Genomic DNA, 14,231 nt, shown 5'->3' with positions numbered 1-14,231 from the left:
TTTTTCCAGTCTTCAATCTTTACCTTTCTATGGTCTTTTAAAAAATTCTTTTAAAAATCTTAACGTTAATTTTAAAAAAATTTCAGTGTCCAATTCTCCCCCTCCCTTTCAGTCCCTCTTCCACTCACTGAGAAAACAAGCATGTGAAGTCATGAAAAACATATTTCCATATTATTTGTTGTTTAATTGTTTGCCATGTCTGATTTCTTGTGACCCCATTTGGGGTTTTCTTGGCAAAGATACTGGAGTTGTTTTCCATTTCTTTCTCCAGTTCATTTTACACTTGAGGAAACTGAGACAAACAGGGTTAAATGACTTGCCCAGTGTCACACAGCTAGTAAGTGTTTGAGGCCAGATTTGAACTAAGATGACTCCAGGTTCCACATTCTATCCAATATGCCACCTAGTTTTCATGTTGCAAAAAAAGTAGGAAAAATAAAGTGGAAAAAACATAGTTCAATCTGTACACAGAATTCATCAATTCTCTCTCTTAATGTACATACATTTTTTTATCATAAATCATTTGGAATTGTGATCATGATCAAAGTAGCTAAGTCTTTCACAGTTTATTATTGTTACAATATTGCTGTTACTGTGAAAAACATTCTCCTGGTTTTGCTCACTTCATTTTGCAGCAGTCCATATAAGTCTTCCTAGGCTTTTCTGAAAGCATCCCCTTCCTTATTTCTTAACAGCACAGTAGTATGATCTATTTTGCTTCTAATTTTTTTTTTAATAGTGTGAAAGAGCAGGTTGAGGGAGGTGGTGTCATGATGATGAGATTAGCATCATGATGATGAGATTAAAAGTGAGGAGCTTATTCTGGGAGAGGCATCTTGCTAGAATTGAAATAAGGTAGAGCAAAGTGCAATGATGAGAGTCAAGTTTATATTTTCCTCCATTTGTTTCTAATATTGTGATTTTTTAAAAGTTAAGATTCTCCCTTCTGCTGTAAACACAGTATCATGTTCCTTTAGTTACTCTACTTTTACTCATTCTTCACATGACTGCCAAAGTGATTTAAGTGTAGAGCTGATCATGTCACTCCCCTACTCCCCTCCAGTGTCTTCCTATTCCCTTTAGAATCTACTATAAGCTCCTCCATTTAACTGTTAAAATTCTTCACAACCTTACCTCAACAATCTATATTTATAGTCTGATATTTTTCCCCCACCTGCACTCTGTAATCCAGCCAAACTGGCTTTTTCTTTGTTCCTCACAGTCCACTTTATTTCCAGTTTTTAAAATGCATGTGGCAAACTTTTTGGAAAATATTGAAAAGAGTCGAATAGGATGGGCTCATAAAGATGGATTTTAATCTGCATCATTGTAGGGATATTCCAAATTGATGAGACCACAGATCCATTTAAGTATTTGAATCTTTTTCAAGTTATATAGAGAATTGATTCAAATACATAAGAACAAGAGCCATTCTCTAACAGATAAGTAGTCAAAGGATATAAATAGGCAGATCTCAAAAAGAAGAAAGACAAGCTATCAACAACCATATGAGATATTGCTCCAAATCACTAATAGTAATGAGAAGTGTACATTAAAATTCTTGCTAGAGGGTAAGGTCATGGGTTCCAGTACCTTTATTTAAAGAGGGAGGAGGGGGCAGCTAGGTGGTGCAGTGTATAGAGCACTGGCCCTGGAGTCAGGAGTACCTGAGTTCAAATCCAGCCTCAGACACTTAACACTTACTAGCTATGTGACCCTGGGCAAGTCACTTAACCCCAATTACCTCACTAAAAAAAAAATAATAAAAAAATAAAGAGGGAGGAGGCTTCAGCAGTTTTTCCTCCCCATTTCCCACCAGCTACACTGTTATGGGATTTCTTTGGAACTCTCCATCATGTCTTCCTTCCCCAGGAAGAAGTTCTACCCTTCTCTCATACCTGGAATGCATTCTTTTCTTACTACTAACTCATAGAATCACTGTCTTATTTCAAGACAAAGCTCAAGTACAGCCTTTTACATGAAGCCTTCCTGATCAGCCCCCTATACTTTCTATCTCCCAAAACTACTTTACTACTTTGTATTTATTCTCTCTCTCTCTCTCCATATATACACATATACATATATATATATATATATATATATACATTTATATCTACACACACATATACATATGTGTCTGTGTATACTTGTTATCCTTCCCACTAGAGTATTAAGGTTTTTGAGAGTAGGAATTGTTTTATTGATTATATTCATATTACCAGCACCTAGCACATTCCTGGCACATAATAGATGACTAATAAATACTTGGTTGATCCCTGAGGTCCAATTGCCTGCAGGTTGCCCTCTTGAGTTCCTGACTTGGTGACTTGAGGAGAGTAGCATTTTATATCTTTTTTTTTAAAACAAAACAAAACAAAACAAAACTTTGAAGTATGTCTTTTAAATGTTTAATTAGTAGACATTGTTTTAAATTAGAGCTTATAGTTCCTGAGTTCTTATTGTACTTTAAGCCCTGAACTTGCCAGACTTGCATTGCATAGCTTAGGACTGGCTTAGAGTAAAATGAAAACAACTCTAGTCTGGCATATTAAAAATTATTCATAGTGAAAAACCAGGATATGTATATGGATAGAAAAAAGACAAACACCAATTATAATTTATTTTTTCAGTTTTTAATGTTTAAAATAACTTTATTTATTTCTACATACATTTATAATTTGATTCTCCCACTTCTATCCCTATTAAACAACTATGAGAAAAACCTTCATTATAACATGCACAATCCAGCAAAACAAATTTCCACATTAGTCATGCTCCCAAATATATTTCTCCATCTGTCTGTCTCTGTCTCTGTCTTCCTGTGTATCTCTCTCTTCTCCTTCTCTCCCTTCATGTCTTGAGCAAGAGGTGAGTGATATATTTCATCTTCAGGCCTGTGGATTCATGGTTTATAACTGAATTGATAAGAGTTCTTAAGTCTTTCCAAGTTGTTTCATTTTATAATGTTGTCATTGTTCTATTTCTACTCACTTATTTCTATATTAGGTAATAGAAGTCTACCCAGGTTCCTCTGAAGCATTTCTTAATTTCTAACATCACAGTGATATTCCATTACAATCATATACGATAATTTGTTTAACCATTCCCAATAAGAGGATAGTCCTTTGGTTTTCAAATTTTGGCTACTATGAAGAGTGGCTATAAATTTTTTTTACGTATAGGTCTTTCTATTCTTTGATCTCTTTGTATCCAATTACTATGCCTGTTTAGTTTCTTTTTAGGATAATCTATTTCTTCTTTTGTTAATCCAGATATTTTATATTTTTATAAATATTCATCCATTCTAAATTATTGGGTAAAATAGCTTTCTTTATTTCTTCTTCATTTGTTTTATTCTTTCAGCTCTTAGATATGAACAATTTGGTTTTCCCCTCTTTTAAAATTAAAGTTAGCTATTTATGTATTTCTTCTTCCAATTCTACTTACTTCTGACAACAGTACTCCATTACATTCATAAACCACAACTTGTTCACCTTAACTTCCATTCATGTGTCAATCTTGTTAGAAAGTCTCTTTCCCTTCTGTTGCATAATTTGGCATTGTGTTTTGTTGCTAGTTCTAGAAAAGAGATTCTCTCTGTCATTTATTAGAGAGATTCACTTGAGGTTGCTAATATATTCTGGTACATTTCATGTTATATCCTTGTTTTTTAAATTTAAGTTAAATTAAATTTATTTTTTTTTGGTGAGGCAATTGGGGTTAAGTGACTTGCCCAGGATCACACAGCTAGTAAGTATCAAGTGTCTGAGGCCAGATTTGAACTCAGGTACTCCTGACTCCAGGGCCGGTGCTCTATCCACTGAGCCACCTAGCTGTCTCCATGTTATATCCTTGTGATCACCATCAATTCCTTTTAAAACTGATAGGAATAACTCTGGAATGATATCTATTCATAAGGTGATGGTATCAACCAGCACTTAAAAGGTTATAAATCATATAGGTGTTTGCCAAGGAAGAATTATTTCATATCTTTTAGCCTTAACTCAGGTAATTGCTTCCAGGACAACTTTGGTGTCAACCAAAATAAACAGTCTTTGTGTGTCTAACAGAATCTCTATTTCTTACTCAGGCTCAGAATTCTTCCCCAATCAAGAATATTCTGCTTTTTCGAGGTGTGGTCATTTAGAATCCCTTTGGGTGGGAGTGCTCCATTTACCCACAAGGATCTATATGCACATTATAGTAATAATGACAATACATTTATATACTGCTTTAAAATTTACAAAGTGACTTCTTTAAAGCAATGCTATAAAGAATTTTTGTTAGTTTAAGTACTGTTACCCCCATTTAGCATATGAGGATACTAAAGCAAATAACAGTTAAGTGGCATTCTCTGGCACAGTGTCAATGCAAGGATACAAAGCTAGGCTTCCTGATCCTGACCACAGTGTGGTTACTGTTACCAGGTGAGATGCTCTTCAACAGCACAGCTAGCATTGGGAGTTGACATTACTTGAGTTCATGTACCTTAGGGAATGGCATCTTCTATGTATATTATCACAACTCTATCTGCATCTCTATCTGTAATGTATATAACATAATATATGACCTCTTGGATTGCTTGATTGTAAAGAAACAGTTCTGGTGCTGTAATATGCTTAAAGTTCCTAGAAAACCTATATTAGAGCTCCTTTCTTTTTCCCCCTATATAAGGATAGAAGTCTTTCTCTTGTCTACATTTGGACTGTTCACTTGCCAAATGTGATCTGGGCATTTCTGTGATTGTGGCAAACGGCAAAAGACAGAGAAAACCTATGATAATTGTCTTAGCAATACTTTGTCAAAAAGAATTTCTGAACCAGCCCCCAAAAGGGTCAATGTCATTTTCAGAAATAGCTCTTCCAAAGACTAACCTTTCCTTGGTTTGTCTATCTTAAAGATCATTACAGCTCCTGGAAGGGGCAGCTAAGTGTCACAGTAGATATAGTGCACTGGCCTTGGAATCAGGAGGATCTGAGTTAAAATCTGATCTCAGACACTTACTAGCAGTGTGACCCTAGTCAAGTCACTTGACCTCAATTGCCTCAAACATCTGGGGCCATTTCCAGTCCTCCTGATATATATCTTCTCACTGGAACCAGATGGCTCTGGAGGAGAGAGTGAGGCTGGTTACTTTGAACAGCCCTTCCTCACTTAAATCCAATTCACTGTGTATTCACATTACCTCCCGATGTCATAGTCCTCTTTGAGAATAAAGGACAAACAACAGCAGATCCTGGAATCTGTCTAATTCTTTCTTGGTTTATCTGGAACTTACCTATCTTCTTTAAACTTATGATCCAGTGGTTTTATAATTTTCCAAGACCCCAACTCATCATGATCTTGTTTGGTATATGCTAGCAGGAGTCAACTACAATAGGAGCCACTGGACTGTTGCCAATATAAAATTAAATTTGACAAATATTTATTAAGTGTCTAGTAATGCACAAGGTATTATCATTAGGCATCTAAGATACAAAGATATCTATGGCACAGTCCTGGACCTCCCAAAGTTTACTATCTAATTAGGGTAAGGGAAACACACATATAAATATTTTATGAGAATGAAGTAAGTAAAAATAAAAGGTCGAGGTAAATCAGTAGGAGAAATTTGAGGAAGAGAGAGTACTTTCACTTGGGATGTTTGGGGTAGGGAAAGTGTCAGAGAAGTCTCCATGGAGAAATTAGGATATGAGAGACCTTGAAGGAATGGTTCCATAAATAGTGATTTAAAGCTACTCTTCTAGTCTTGGGAGACGTGATGAGCAAATTCAATTCTATTCCATTCAATGTGCATTTATTAAGTGTTTACTATGTGAGAGACAAACTGTGCAAAGTAGTGGGTAATACAAAAGATAAAAATGAAAGTAATTCCTGTTCTCAAGGAGCTTACATTCTATTGAATGGATATGGTATACACACAAGTAGATGCAAATTATATAAAAAGTTAAAAAAAAAGTAATTTCAAGAGGGAAAAGTGCTAGTAACTGAAAGGATCACAAAAAGCCTTATGTAAACTGGCACATTTGAACAATGTTTTGAAGGAAGTTTAAAAGGAAATGATGAAGAAAGATTGTATTCCAGAAATGAGGGACACTTATGCAAAAGTATGGAGGCAGGAGATAGATCTAGAACATTGTGTATAGGTAACAACTAGACAGCTAGTTTGAGGAGAATGGCATAAAATAAGATTGGCAAGGGCAAAGGAACAAAATTGTGAAGGGTTTTAGATGTCCAGCTGGAAAGTTTTTACTTTTTCCTAGAAGCAACAGAAAGCTGTTAAAGACTCTTTAATAAGAGGATAGCATTATTATTTATTAATATCAGTCCTGCAAAAGGGTGAAGGACAGATCGGAGAGGAGACAGACTTGAACAGGAGACCAATTATCAGACTACTGCAATAGTCCAGGTGAGTGGTAATGAGGGTCTGACATAGGGTAAATGTTGAGGAAGTGAAGAGACAGGATAGATGGAAAAGATGTTGTAGAAGAATGATTGACAAGAAATGGTTAGTGATTGATATGAATTCTATTTTGGAAATGTTGAGGGTGTTTTTTTGACATATTTTTAAATTCTTCATCATGATACCATACTTCATTCATATTGGATATTAAGTGTACCTTTGACAGAGTCCATTTTTGCAAGTATAAACTTGCATTGTCTCAACACTACCAACGCATAGGTTTTATTAACTTTAAATAAAATTATATTTTACTTTTACTCCTTAATTCTCTTCCTCTCCACATTGAGAAATTAGGAAAAATTAAAACTGTTACAAATATGTAGAGTCAAGCAAAACAAATACCCACATTGGCCATGTCAAAAAAAAGAAGCCTTAATCTGTATTCTTGAGTCCATCACCTCTTCATCTGAAGGTAGATAATATGTTCCATTATGAGCCCTCGAACTGTGGTCATTGTGTTGATCAGAGATTCTAAGACTTTCAAAGTTATTTGTCTTTACAGTATCATTGCTATTATATAGTTTTCATGGTTCTATTCATTTTGCTTTGCATCATTTTATATGTCTTCCAAAGTTTCTCTGAAACTATACCCTTTTACCAATTTATTATAATACAATAGTATTCCATTTCATACATATACTGTTGGACATCTCCTCATTTCCTATTATTCGCCACCAGGAAAAGAGCTCCTATAATTTTGTACACATATTTTTTTTCTTCTTTTGTTGATCTCTTTGGGGTATAGATTTAGTAGTGGTATTGCTGCTTTTAGGGCATAGTTATAAATTGCTTTACAGAATAGCTAGGGCAGTTAACAGATCTACCAACAGTGCATTAATATATACTCTCTTCCTACAGCCTCTCCAGTATTTGCCATTTCCCTTTTTTGTCATTTGCCAATCTTGGTATGAGGTGGAAACTTAAAAATACTTTAATATGCATTTCTGTAATTATTAGTAATTAAGATAATTTTTCATGTGGCTACTGATAGCTTAGATTTTTTTTCCTCTGAAGACTGCCTGTTCATATCCTTTGACCACATATCAACTGGGAAATAGGTCTTATAAATTTGAATCAGTTCTCTATCTTAGAAATGAGACATTTAGTGCTATAAAAAAACAACAAGCAGAGTGCTTTCAGAAAAACCTAGAAAGGCAGACCAGGGGAACATTGTACACAATAACAGCAATTTTATACAATGAACAATGATCCAAGATTCATGATGAAAAATGCTATCGACCTCCAGAGAAAGAACTGATGGCATCTGAATACAAACTGAGGCATAGTATATCTTTTTCTTCCCTCCCTCCTTTCCTTGCTCCCTCCCTTCCTTCCTTTATCTCTTTTTCTTCCACAAAAATGACCAATATGGAAATGTTTTACATGATTACACATGTATAACTTATATCAGATTGCTTACAATCTCAAGGAAGGGGGAGCGAAGGGATAGGATAGAATTTGCAACTCAAAACTTTAAAAAATATATTAGGGGCAGCTAGGTGGCGCAGTGGATAGAGCACCAGCCCTGGATTCAGGAGGACCTGAGTTCAAATCTGGCCTCAGACACTTGGCACTTACTAGCTGTATGACCCTGGGCAAGTCACTTAACTCCAATTACCTCAGCAAAAAAAAAAAAATGTTTAAAATTGTTTACCTATAACTGGGGGAAAATATTCTTTAAAAAAAGTAATGAGACATTTATTAGAGAAACTTGGTGCAAGGATCCCTACCCCCCAATTTGAGCTTCTCTTATAATTTTAGATACATTGGTTTTGTGTTTCCAAAATTAAAAAAAAATTATCTCCTATGGGCTTATCTCTTGTTTGGACATGAACTCTTACCTTATCTACTTATCTTTTTGCTTCTTTAATTTGTTTGGGAGCTTGTCTTGGTATGTGGTATGAAATGCTGCTTCTCCCACCTTCCCTCCTCCCTGATTTCCCAACTTTTTTTTTTGTCAAATAGTGAGTTCTTGTCCCAGTAGCTAGAACTATGGATTTGTCAAACACCATTTTAACTGTTCTTGTTTGCTTATATACTGTGTACCTAATATGTTCCACCAATCAACCTTTCAAGTTCTTACCCAGTATCACATTTTTTAGCTTCAATTTCATTTTATCTTCAGTTCAAGTTTCTCTTCACATACCTTTCTCCCACCATTTCCCCAACCATTGAGAAAGAAAGAAATACAAATCATGCAAAGCAAATTTCCACATGAGCCATGTTCTAGGGTGAAAAAAAGAAGAAAAAGAAAGAGAGAAAAAACAATATGTTTCAATCTGCCCTCTGAATCCATTAATTTTTTATCTGGAGGTGGAAAGCATTTTTTCATTATGAGTCCTTTGGAAGTGTGATGGGTCATTATGTTGATCAGAGTTACTAAGTCTTTCACAGTTGATTATAATATTGCTGTTACTGTATAAAATGCTCTCTTCTGCTCATGTCATAGATATGACGGGTAATATTTTCATGGTCCACTAATTTAATCATGTACCTATTTTAAGGTAATCTTGGTATATGATGTGAGATGTTGGTCTATGTCCAGTTCTGACCAAACTACTTTTCAGTTTTTCCAACACTTTTTGACAAACAATGAGCTCTTGCCCCACCAGCTGGGATCTTTGGGTTTATCAAACAATAAGTTATTTTGCTCATTTGCTTCTGTGACTTAATATGTTTCATTGATCAGCCATTCTATTTCTTATCCAGTACCAATTTGTTCAGATTATTACAGCTTTACAGTATAGTTTGAAATCTGATATTTCCCCTTCTTTCCCATTTTTAATTGATTCTTTGTAATTTTTGACCTTTTGTTCCTCCAAATGAATTTTGTTATTATTTTTCTAAATCTACAAAGTAGTTCTTTGATAGTTTAATTGGTATAGTCAATAATATTAAGTCAATAATATTAAGTAATAAGTAAATTAATTTAGGTAGTATCGTCATTTTTATTATATTGACTTGACCTACCTGTGAGCAATATTTCTTTAATTGTTTATCTCTGTCTTTGTGCAGAGTGCTTTGTAATTGTGTTCATTTAGTTCTTGTGTGGGTTTTGGATGATAGACTGCTAAATATGTTATACTGTCTAAAATTAGTAATAATTAATAATCAATAAATATTCATTAAGCACCTACTCTATGCCAGGCATTATGCTAAGGAGCAAAGGATAGTCCCTCCACTAAAGGAGTGTACAAGCAAATAAATATATACAAAGCAAACTACAGGATAAATGGGAAATAATTAACAAAGTGAAAGCACTGGGACTGAGGGCTTGGGGAAGGCTTCCTGCAGGAGAGAGGATTGTTGGCAAAATTGCTTAATGGGGTACATGTGGTTCATATGCAGGTACCCTTGTCTACATTGCCTTCTATTTTTTCATTCTTTTTGGTTTTGATTTATTGTTTCTTGATTTCTCCTAAGGTCATTAGCTTCCATTTGCTCAATTCTAATTTTTATGGAGCTATTTTCTTCAGAGAGCTTTTGTTCCTCTTTTTCCATTTGTCCAATTCAGCTTTTCAAGGTATTCTTTTCCTCATTGGCTTTTTGTACCTCTTTTACCATTTGGCCTAGTCTGTTTTTTGAGGTGTTATTTTCTTCAGTATTTTTACCAAGCTGTTGACCTTTTTTCATTATTTTCTTCCATACTCTCATTTCTCTTTCCATTTTTTCCTCTACCTCTCTTACTTTATTTTCAAAGTCCCTTTTGAGCCCTTCTATGGCCTGAGACCAATTCATATTTTTCTTGAAAGCTTTGGATATAGGAGCTTTGATTTTATTATCTTCTCCTGAGGGTGTATTTTGATCTTCCTTGTCACCATAGAAACTTTCCATGGTCAGCATTTTTTTCTGTTTGCACATTTTCCCAGACTATTTCTTGACTTTTAACTCTTTGTTAAAGTGGGGCACTGCTTCCAGGGTAGACGGTGCACTGTTCCAAGCTTCAGGGGGTTTGTGCAGCAGTTTTCAGAGATACTTCTAGGTATTTGCAATTTTTAGTTCTTCCAAGGTGGTATGATTTAAGGAGAGGTATGTTTACTACTCTCCTGGCCTGTGCTCTGGTCTGCAAGCAGCCACAGGACTGCTTTTCTGACCTGGAACTATGATCAGAATCCCACTCCATTGTGGTCACAAACTCCAGGGTGCTTTTGCTCCTCCCTAACCTGGGACCCAAGACTGTGACCTGGATCTGAGTATGAGCAAAACAACAGAATCCTGCCTCAATGCTAGCAAAAAGATCCCTGTAATCTCCTTCTGGCCAATTGTTTGATTCCCTTACCATCTGTGGGCTGAGTTCCAGAAGCAGTTGCTGCTGCTGTTGATTCAGAAGCTCCCAAGGCCTCTGTGTTGCTGTGGTTGTGCCTGGGTTTGCACTGGGGTTGGGTCTGTGCAGGCATGGCCTACGCTCCACTCTCACCCCAGTAAAACAGACCTTTCCTGCTGACCTTCTAAGTTGTCTTTGGCTGAAAAATGATTTCACCCTGCATTTTTGTGGGTTCTGCTCCTCTAGGAATTGTCTTATGGCATTATTTGAAGGTATTTGGGGGGGTCTTAGGGAGAATTCAGGCAAGTCACTGCCTTTCCTCTGCCATCTTGGCTCTGCCCCCTCAGGTACCCTTCTCTAAATCCTATATAATGTAAATATTCCAAAAATGATTCTGTAACAACAGTGGGGCAGGTGGTTTGCATAATATTGTGCTGCCATTGTGAAACTCCATACAATATTGAAGCTCCATCAGTTGTTTTTTTTGCCTTGTTTAAAGCTATAGAGGATTTGGTTTTAGATTGCACTTTTTAGAAAATTAATTTGACCAGTAATTTAGAAATGGCTGGTGTTTTCAACTACAGACTGAGAAAATAGAACTGAAAGCAAGTTATATGATTTACTTGTAAAAACTTAATGGATCATTACCTACAGTAATTTGTGCATTAAAAATGATCACCCATGATCAGCTGTTGAGTAGGACTGTAATAAAATAATAATAATAATAATAGTAATAATAATATCATGTTTGTGTAGCAGTTTAAGATTTACAAAGTGCTTTCCCTATAATAACCTATTGAGCTAGGTAGTGAATACAGGTTGCATCCATGACCTTTTGGAAGGAGATCCTGGCCAACCAGCAAGGACAGATAATCTGCCTCCTAGATGGATTACACTAGTTTAATATGCCAGTGGGACAGACAAGGAGGCAGCTTAACCATGGTTAAACTCTACTGTCACCTAGTATAGCTGTTTTCCTTCATTTGTTAAGAGGACCAAAATGCCAACACTCTGTTGATATCAAGGTACAGTGTATCTGACTGTGCCTTAGTGTTAGAGATAAAGTCTGAAAAATAAATTAGCAAAGAGGCCATAAAGGTTATAGCAAAAAGCTTTCTACCACCTGTCAACTCTGGAAAAAATAAAATACAAAAGAGCTCACAGAGGTTATAGACAAAAAGCCTTCTATATTTCACTGAAGGAGGGAAACTAGACATGGGTGTTGGGACCTGGTCTGGGACCACGGAGAATCAAGCAGTGAGGCTAGGCCTTGATACACATAGAGGTGGGAAGACAATGAATCAAATAGTGAGGTATAACAGCAGCAGTGAGGTATAATGGCAACAATGTGGCAAGTTTGCCTAGTGACAAAATGTCTATTCATAGCAGGGCTTTATGACAGGAATGTGGTTCCTGCTTGCCCAAGTTCAGAGACCCCCTGGGATTAGTTTAACCCTATTCTGTGATTTAGCTGCAGAAGGGTTCATCCAGAAGGTAAACTCAAAGGACTGTTGCTATGCCAAGCTCAGCACACAGCTTGCTTATTGGACCTTAGATGTGGAAAATAAAGCATCTCCTAATAATAGGAAAAGAGAGGAGTAGTCTTGGAGTGTGGGTCCTGACATAAAAAGAAAAGCAAAAGCAATCCCTGTCTAGATAAGACTTCATAGATCTGAGAATCATCTGTATGGAGATAATAATTGAATCCATGGGAATAGATGGGATCACCAAGTGAAGCAGTAGAGGAAGAAGAAAAAAGGCCTAGGACAGTAGGTGAACCAACTAATCTGGATGAAGACCAAGCAAAGGACACAAAAATGATCAGACAGGTAGGAAGAACAGGAGAGTTAAGAAAACCTAGAGAGAAGAGAATATCAAGGAGAAGATGATAATAATGTCAGATTTTACAAAGAAGTCAAGAAGGATGAGGATTGAGAAAAATCTCAAGAAATCATTGGTAACTTTGGAGAAAGGGAATGATGTCAGAAGCCAGACTACAGAGTTAAGAAGGGAGTGAGGTAAAGGAAGTAGAGTTTATCCAGAAAAGGGAAGTTAATAGCTAGTGGAAATGAACAGATCAAGTGAGGATTTTTGGGGGATGGTAGAGACATGGGTGTTTGTAGGCAATGCATGTTTGTAGGAAGCACCTAGTAGACAGGAAGGAATTAAAGATTAGTGAGCGTAGGGAAGTATAGGGAGGCAATCTGCTAGAGAAAAGAGGATGAAATTGGGTATATGTAGTGGGGGGGCGGAGGGGATGGTTGGTTTTGGCAAGAAGGGCCACCTTTTCATGTGAGATGGGTTGAAATAGATAGGAGAAATTATCTGACTGATGAGATAAGGAGGTGAGAAGTTCTTGGCAAATGGCCTCATTTTCCCCCCAGTGAAATATGAAGCTAACTGAGAGGATTGGGGAAGGGGGAGTCATGGGAGGTTTCATGAGGAATGAAAAGTTTTGGAAAAGGTAGAGTGGGGTAGTGAATCAATTAGGGAATCAATCAATAAACATTTATCAAGTGCCTATTATATGCCCAGCACTGTGCTAAATAAATACCAAGGATAAAAAAGAGGCAAAAGACAGTCCCTGCCCTTGGGAAGCTTACAATCTAATGGGGGAAAAACATGTAAACAATATATACAAAGCAATCCATATATGCCATAAATAAGAACTAATTAAAGAAGGTAACATCCTAGAATTAAGAGTGGTTAGGCAAGGCTTCCTGTAGAAGGTAGGATTTGAGTTGAGACTTAAAGGAAACCAGGGAGGTTAGCTGTTGGAGGAGGGAGAGCATTACAGTCCTGTAAGACAGGTAAAGAAATGCCTAGAGCCCAAAGATGAAGTGGTGTGTGTGTGTGTGTGTGTGTGTGTGTGTGTGAGAGAGAGAGAGAGAGAGAGAGAGAGAGAGAGAGAGAGAGAGAGAGAGAGAGAGAGAGAGAGAGAGAGAATGAGAATGAGAATGAGAATTGGACCTGCACTTTAGGAAAATCACTTTACTGGCTGAATGGGGAATAAACTGGAGTGGGGAGAGACTCAAGGCAGGAAGATCCACCAGCAGACTATTGCAATCCAGGTATGAAGTGATAAAGGCCAGAACTAGGGTATAGTACTTTTAGAGGAGAAAAGGGAGTGTATACAAGAGATGTTGTAAATGGATTTCCTTACTATAGTGAGGGCCCAGATGACATTATCTACCATAAATCTGTAGTTGTCCCAGTCAGCATGGTTTTATCTCCTTCACTTCTTTTCTTTTTCCTTCCTTCCTTCCTTCCTTCCTTCCTTCCTTCCTTCCTTCCTTCCTTCCTTCCTTCCTTCCTTCCTTCCTTCCTTCCTTCCTTCCTTCTTTCCTTCCTTCCTTCCTTCCTTCCTTCCTTCCTTCCTTCCTTCCTTCCTTCCTTCCTTCCTTCCTTCCTTCCTTCGTTCCTTCTTTCTTTCCTTTCTTTTTTTGGTTAGATAGTTCTGAGAGGGGAAAAGTTGAGGTCTCCCACTAGCATAGATTTACTGTC

The 14,231-nt window shown here is 36.7% G+C and overlaps 1 protein-coding gene across 1 annotated transcript in view; it reads right to left on the bottom strand.

Moving 5' to 3' along the window:
• LOC122754875 overlaps positions 1–14,231 on the bottom strand; it is a 65,016-nt gene that overhangs the window by 30,080 nt on the left and 20,705 nt on the right. The window lies entirely within an intron of this gene.

Source organism: Dromiciops gliroides, chromosome 4 (assembly GCF_019393635.1).
Source record: "Dromiciops gliroides isolate mDroGli1 chromosome 4, mDroGli1.pri, whole genome shotgun sequence".
NCBI lineage: Eukaryota > Metazoa > Chordata > Mammalia > Microbiotheria > Microbiotheriidae > Dromiciops > Dromiciops gliroides.
This window is presented reverse-complemented; position numbering and strand designations above follow the sequence as displayed.